The sequence below is a fragment of the Cupressus sempervirens genome, chromosome 1, assembly GCF_028749045.1.
Source record: "Cupressus sempervirens isolate cs-2001-9-10 chromosome 1, ASM2874904v1, whole genome shotgun sequence".
NCBI lineage: Eukaryota > Viridiplantae > Streptophyta > Pinopsida > Cupressales > Cupressaceae > Cupressus > Cupressus sempervirens.
In genome coordinates this window covers 611,884,632-611,892,320 of record NC_143118.1, presented here as the reverse complement: position 1 = coordinate 611,892,320, position 7,689 = coordinate 611,884,632, and positions in this window count along the sequence as shown.

Genomic DNA, 7,689 nt, shown 5'->3' with positions numbered 1-7,689 from the left:
TGACTCGATGAACGGACCTAAAGAGTTTACTTGGTGAGAGTACTTGGCGGGGTGAACTGATGAACGGACTTAAAGAGTCGACTTGGTGGGAGTACTTGGTGGGCCGACTTGATGAACGGACTTATAGAGTCGACATGGTGAGAGTAGTTGTTCTGGCGACTTGATGAACGGACTTAAAGAGTCGGCTTGGCGGGGTGACTTGATGAAAGGACTTAAACAGTCGACTTGGTCGGGTGACTCGATGAACGAACTTAGAGGGTCGACTTTGCGGGGTGACTTGATGAACGGACCTAAAGAGTTGACTTGGTGAGAGTACTCAGTGGGGTGACCTGATGAACAGACTTAGAGAGTCAACTTGGTGAGAGTACTTGGTGGGCCGATCTGGCCGGGTGACTTGATGAACAAACTTAAAGAGTCGACTTGGTGAGAGTACTCGGTGGGCTGACCTGGTCACGTGACTTGATGAACGGACTTAAAGAGTCGACTTGGTGGGCCGACTTGGCCGGGTGACTTGATGAACGAACTTAAAGAGTCGACTTGGTGGGTCGAACTAGCGGGGTGACTTGGTGAGAGTACTTGGTGGGCTGACCTGGCAGGGTGACTTGATGAACGAACTTAGAGAGTCGACTTTGTGAGAGTACTTGGTGGGTCGAACTGGCAGGGTGACTTGATGAACGAACTTAAAGAGTCGACCTAGCGAGAGAACTTGGTGGGCTGAGCTGGCAGGGTGAATTGATGAACGAACCTAAAGAGTCGACTTTGTGAGAGTACTTGGTGGGCCGACCTGGCAGGCTGAGTTGATGACCGAACTTAAAGGGTCGACTTGGTGAGAGTAGTTGGTGGGCCGACCTGGCGGGGCGACTTGATTAACGAACCTAAAGAGTCGACTTGGTGAGAGTACTCGGTGGGGTGACCTGATGAACAAACCTAAAGAGTCGACCTGGTGAGAGTACTTGGTGGGCCGACCTGGCGGGGTGACTTGGTGAGCAAACTTAAAGAGTCGACTTGGTGAGAGTAGTTGGTGGGCTGACCTGGCGGGGTGACTTGATGAACGAACTTAAAGAGTCGACCCGGTGGGCCGACTTGGCAGAGTGACTTCATGAACGAACTTAAAGAGTCCACTTGGTGGGCCGACCTGGCGGGGTGACTTGATGAACGAACTTAAAGAGTCGACTTGGTGAGAGTAATTTGTGGGCTGACCTGGCGGGGTGGCTTGATGAGTGAACTTAAAGAGTCGACTTGGTGGGGTGACTTGATGAACGCACTTGAAGGGTCGACTTGGTGGGGTGACTCTACGAACGGACCTAAAGAGTTGACTTGGTGAGAGTACTTGGTGGGGTGACTCGATGAAAGGACTTAAAGAGTCGACTTGGTGAGAGTACTTGGTGGCTCGACTTTATGAGCAGACTTAAAGAGTCCACTTGGTGAGAGTGGGCCTAACAGGGCGATGTGGCGAGTGGGCCTAACAGGGCGAGTTGGTGGGGCGACTTGGCGAGTGGTATTAGAGAGCCGACGTGGTGAGGCGACTCGGCGAGTTGGTTCGTTGAGATGACATGGTGAGCTGACTTGGCGAGTCGACCTGGCGAGCGAACTTAAAGAGTCGACTTGGCAACGTACTCGAGTCGACTTGGTGAGGCGACCTGGCGAGCGGGCTCAAAGAGTCAACATGGTGAGGCGACTGATTGAGTCAACATGGTGAGGCGACTCACGGTGAGGAGCTATCCTTGAGGCGACTTGGTGGGCCTACTTGATTAGTCGACTTGGTGAGCCGACCTGACGAGCTGACACGGTGAGCGGGCTTAAAGAGGCGACGGCTTGGTGGGGTAACTCGGCAAGCCAACTTATCGAGGCGAGATGGTGAGTCGACTTGGTGAGCGCACTTAAAGAGTCAACTTCGCGAGGTGACTCGGCGAGTTAGCCCGCTAATGCGACTTGGGCGGGCCGACCTGGCGAACGAACTTAAAGAGGCGACTTGGGCGGGCTGACCTGGTGAGCGAACTTAAAGAGTTGACTTGGCAACGTACTTGAACAACCGACTTGGTGAGCTGACATGGTGAGTGGGCTTAGAGAAGCAACTCGGCGGGGCGACTTGATGAACGGACTTAAAGGGTCGACTTGGCGGGGTGACTCGATGAACGGACCTAAAGAGTTTACTTGGTGAGAGTACTTGGCGGGGTGAACTGATGAACGGACTTAAAGAGTCGACTTGGTGGGAGTACTTGGTGGGCCGACTTGATGAACGGACTTATAGAGTCGACTTGGTGAGAGTAGTTGTTCTGGCGACTTGATGAACGGACTTAAAGAGTCGGCTTGGCGGGGTGACTTGATGAAAGGACTTAAACAGTCGACTTGGTCGGGTGACTCGATGAACGAACTTAGAGGGTCGACTTTGCGGGGTGACTTGATGAACGGACCTAAAGAGTTGACTTGGTGAGAGTACTCGGTGGGGTGACCTGATGAACAGACTTAGAGAGTCGACTTGGTGAGAGTACTTGGTGGGCCGATCTGGCCGGGTGACTTGATGAACAAACTTAAAGAGTCGACTTGGTGAGAGTACTCGGTGGGCTGACCTGGTCACGTGACTTGATGAACGGACTTAAAGAGTCGACTTGGTGGGCCGACTTGGCCGGGTGACTTGATGAACGAACTTAAAGAGTCGACTTGGTGGGTCGAACTAGCGGGGTGACTTGGTGAGAGTACTTGGTGGGCTGACCTGGCAGGGTGACTTGATGAACGAACTTAGAGAGTCGACTTTGTGAGAGTACTTGGTGGGTCGAACTGGCAGGGTGACTTGATGAACGAACTTAAAGAGTCGACCTGGTGAGAGAACTTGGTGGGCCGAGCTGGCAGGGTGAATTGATGAACGAACCTAAAGAGTCGACTTTGTGAGAGTACTTGGTGGGCCGACCTGGCGGGGTGAGTTGATGACCGAACTTAAAGGGTCGACTTGGTGAGAGTAGTTGGTGGGCCGACCTGGCGGGGCGACTTGATTAACGAACCTAAAGAGTCGACTTGGTGAGAGTACTCGGTGGGGTGACCTGATGAACAAACCTAAAGAGTCGACCTGGTGAGAGTACTTGGTGGGCCGACTTGGCGGGGTGACTTGGTGAGCAAACTTAAAGAGTCGACTTGGTGAGAGTAGTTGGTGGGCTGACCTGGCGGGGTGACTTGATGAACGAACTGAAAGAGTCGACCTGGTGGGCCGACTTGGCAGAGTGACTTCATGAACGAACTTAAAGAGTCCACTTGGTGGGCCGACCTGGCGGGGTGACTTGATGAACGAACTTAAAGAGTCGACTTGGTGAGAGTAATTTGTGGGCTGACCTGGCGGGGTGGCTTGATGAGTGAACTTAAAGAGTCGACTTGGTGGGGTGACTTGATGAACGCACTTGAAGGGTCGACTTGGTGAGAGTACTCGGTGGGCTGACCTGGTCACGTGACTTGATGAACGGACTTAAAGAGTCGACTTGGTGGGCCGACTTGGCCGGGTGACTTGATGAACGAACTTAAAGAGTCGACTTGGTGGGTCGAACTAGCGGGGTGACTTGGTGAGAGTACTTGGTGGGCTGACCTGGCAGGGTGACTTGATGAACGAACTTAGAGAGTCGACTTTGTGAGAGTACTTGGTGGGTCGAACTGGCAGGGTGACTTGATGAACGAACTTAAAGAGTCGACCTGGTGAGAGAACTTGGTGGGCCGAGCTGGCAGGGTGAATTGATGAACGAACCTAAAGAGTCGACTTTGTGAGAGTACTTGGTGGGCTGACCTGGCGGGGTGAGTTGATGACCGAACTTAAAGGGTCGACTTGGTGAGAGTAGTTGGTGGGCCGACCTGGCGGGGCGACTTGATTAACGAACCTAAAGGGTCGACTTGGTGAGAGTACTCGGTGGGGTGACCTGATGAACAAACCTAAAGAGTCGACCTGGTGAGAGTACTTGGTGGGCCGACCTGGCGGGGTGACTTGGTGAGCAAACTTAAAGAGTCGACTTGGTGAGAGTAGTTGGTGGGCTGACCTGGCGGGGTGACTTGATGAACGAACTTAAAGAGTCGACCTGGTGGGCCGACTTGGCAGAGTGACTTCATGAACGAACTTAAAGAGTCCACTTGGTGGGCCGACCTGGCGGGGTGACTTGATGAACGAACTTAAAGAGTCGACTTGGTGAGAGTAATTTGTGGGCTGACCTGGCGGGGTGACTTGATGAATGAACTTAAAGAGTTGACTTGGTGGGGTGACTTGATGAACGCACTTGAAGGGTCGACTTGGTGCGGTGACTCTATGAACGGACCTAAAGAGTTGACTTGGTGAGAGTACTTGGTGGGGTGACTCGATGAAAGGACTTAAAGAGTCGACTTGGTGAGAGTACTTGGTGGCTCGACTTTATGAGCAGACTTAAAGAGTCCACTTGGTGAGAGTGGGCCTAACGGGGCGATGTGGTGAGTGGGCCTAACGGGGCGAGTTGGTGGGGTGACTTGGCGAGTGGTATTAGAGAGCCGACGTGGTGAGGCGACTCGGCGAGTTGGTTCGTTGAGATGACATGGTGAGCTGACTTGGCGAGTCGACCTGGCGAGCGAACTTAAAGAGTCGACTTGGCAACGTACTCGAGTCGACTTGGTGAGGCAACCTGGCGAGCGGGCTCAAAGAGTCAACATGGTGAGGCGACTCATGGTGAGGAGCTATCCTTGAGGCGACTTGGTGGGCCTACTTGATTAGTCGACTTGGTGAGCCGACCTGACGAGCTGACACGGTCAGCGGGCTTAAAGAGGTGACGGCTTGGTTGGGTAACTCGGCAAGCCAACTTATCGAGGCGAGATGGTGAGTCGACTTGGTGAGCTGACTTGGTGAGCGCACTTAAAGAGTCAACTTCGTGAGGTGACTCGGCGAGTTAGCCCGCTAATGCGACTTGGGCGGGCCGACCTGGCGAACGAACTTAAAGAGGCGACTTGGGCGGGCTGACCTGGTGAGCGAACTTAAAGAGTTGACTTGGCAACGTACTTGAACAACCAACTTGGTGAGCTGACATGGTGAGTGGGCTTAGAGAAGCAACTCGGCGGGGCGACTTGATGAACGGACTTAAAGGGTCGACTTGGCGGGTGACTCGATGAACGGACCTAAAGAGTTGACTTGGTGAGAGTACTTGGCGGGGTGAACTGATGAACGGACTTAAAGAGTCGACTTGGTGGGAGTACTTGGTGGGCCGACTTGATGAACGGACTTATAGAGTCGACTTGGTGAGAGTAGTTGTTCTGGCGACTTGATGAACGGACTTAAAGAGTCGGCTTGGCGGGGTGACTTGATGAAAGGACTTAAACAGTCGACTTGGTCGGGTGACTCGATGAACGAACTTAGAGGGTCGACTTTGCGGGGTGACTTGATGAACGGACCTAAAGAGTTGACTTGGTGAGAGTACTCAGTGGGGTGACCTGATGAACAGACTTAGAGAGTCGACTTGGTGAGATTCGACTTGGTGAGAGTCCTTGGTGGGCCGACCTGGTTGGGTGACTTCGTGAACTGACTTAAAGAGTCGACTTGGTGGGGTGACTTCATGAACGGACTTCAAGGGTCGACTTGGCGAGGTGACTTGATGAACGGTCCTAAAGAGTTGACTTGGTGAGAGTACTTGGTGTGGTGACTTGATGAAAAGACTTAAAGAGTCGAATTGGTGAGAGTACTTGGTGGGGTGACTTGATGAACGCACTTGAAGGGTCGACTTGGTGGGGTGACTTTATGAACGGACCTAAAGAGTTGACGTGGTGAGATTGCTTGGTGGGGTGACTTGATGAACATAGTTAAAGAGTCGACTTGGTGAGAGTAGTTGGTCGGGTGACTTGATGAACGCACTCGAAGAATCGACTTGGTTAGAGTACTTGGTGGGGTGACTTGATGAACGGACTTAAAGATTCGACTTGCTGGGCCGACCTGGCGGGGTGACTTGATGAACGGACTTAGAGAGTCGACTTGGTGAGAGTACTTGGTGACTTGGTGGGCCGACCTGGCCAGGTGACTTGATGAACAAACTTCAAGAGTCGACTTGGCGAGAGTACTCGGTGGGCTGACCTGGTCACGTGACTTGATGAACGGACTTAAAGAGTCGACTTGGTGGGCCGACTTGGCCGGGTGACTTGATGAACGAACTTAAAGAGTCGACTTGGTGGGCCGAACTAGCGGGGTGACTTGGTGAGAGTACTTGGTGGGCTGACCTGGCAGGGTGACTTGATGAACGAACTTAGAGAGTCGACTTTGTGAGAGTACTTGGTGGGTCGAACTGGCGGGGTGACTTGATGAACGAACTTAAAGAGTCGACCTGGTGAGAGAACTTGGTGGGCCGAGCTGGCGGGGTGAATTGATGAACGAACCTAAAGAGTCGACTTTGTGAGAGTACTTGGTGGGCCGACCTGGCGGGGTGAGTTGATGACCTAACTTAAAGGGTCGACTTGGTGAGAGTAGTTGGTGGGCCGACCTGGCGGGGCGACTTGATGAACGAACTTAAAGAGTCGACTTGGTGAGAGTACTCGGTGGGGTGACCTGATAAACAAACCTAAAGAGTCGACCTGGTGAGAGTACTTGGTGGGCCGACCTGGCGGGGTGACTTGGTGAGCAAACTTAAAGAGTCGACTTGGTGAGAGTAGTTGGTGGGCTGACCTGGCGGGGTGACTTGATGAACGAACTTAAAGAGTCGACCTGGTGGGCCGACTTGGCAGAGTGACTTCATGAGCGAACTTAAAGAGTCCACTTGGTGGGCCGACCTGGCGAGGTGACTTGATGAACGAACTTAAAGAGTCGACTTGGTGAGAGTAATTTGTGGGCTGACCTGGCGTGGTGACTTGATGAATGAACTTAAAGAGTCGACTTGGTGGGGTGACTTGATGAACGCACTTGAAGGGTCGACTTGGTGGGGTGACTCTATGAACGGACCTAAAGAGTTGACTTGGTGAGAGTACTTGGTGGGGTGACTGGATGAAAGGACTTAAAGAGTCAACTTGGTGAGAGTACTTGGTGGCTCGACTTTATGAGCAGACTTAAAGAGTCCACTTGGTGAGAGTGGGCCTAACGGGGCGATGTGGCGAGTGGGCCTAACAGGGCGAGTTGGTGGGGCGACTTGGCGAGTGGTATTAGAGAGCCGACGTGGTGAGGCGACTCGGCGAGTTGGTTCGTTGAGATGACATGGTGAGCTGACTTGGCGAGCGAACTTAAAGAGTCGACTTGGCAACGTACTCGAGTCGACTTGGTGAGGCGACCTGGCGAGCGGGCTCAAAGAGTCAACATGGTGAGGCGACTCACGGTGAGGAGCTATCCTTGAGGCGACTTGGTGGGCCTACTTGATTAGTCGACTTGGTGAGCCGACCTGACGAGCTGACACGGTGAGCGGGCTTAAAGAGGCGACAGCTTGGTGGGGTAACTCGGCAAGCCAACTTATCGAGGCGAGATGGTGAGTCGACTTGGTGAGCGCACTTAAAGAGTCAACTTCGCGAGGTGACTCGGCGAGTTAGCCCGCTGATGCGACTTGGGCGGGCCGACCTGGCGAACGAACTTAAAGAGGCGACTTGGGCGGGCTGACCTGGTGAGCGAACTTAAAGAGTTGACTTGGCAACGTACTTGAACAACCGACTTGGTGAGCTGACATGGTGAGTGGGCTTAGAGAAGCAACTCGGCGGGGCGACTTGATGAACGGACTTAAAGGGTCGACTTGG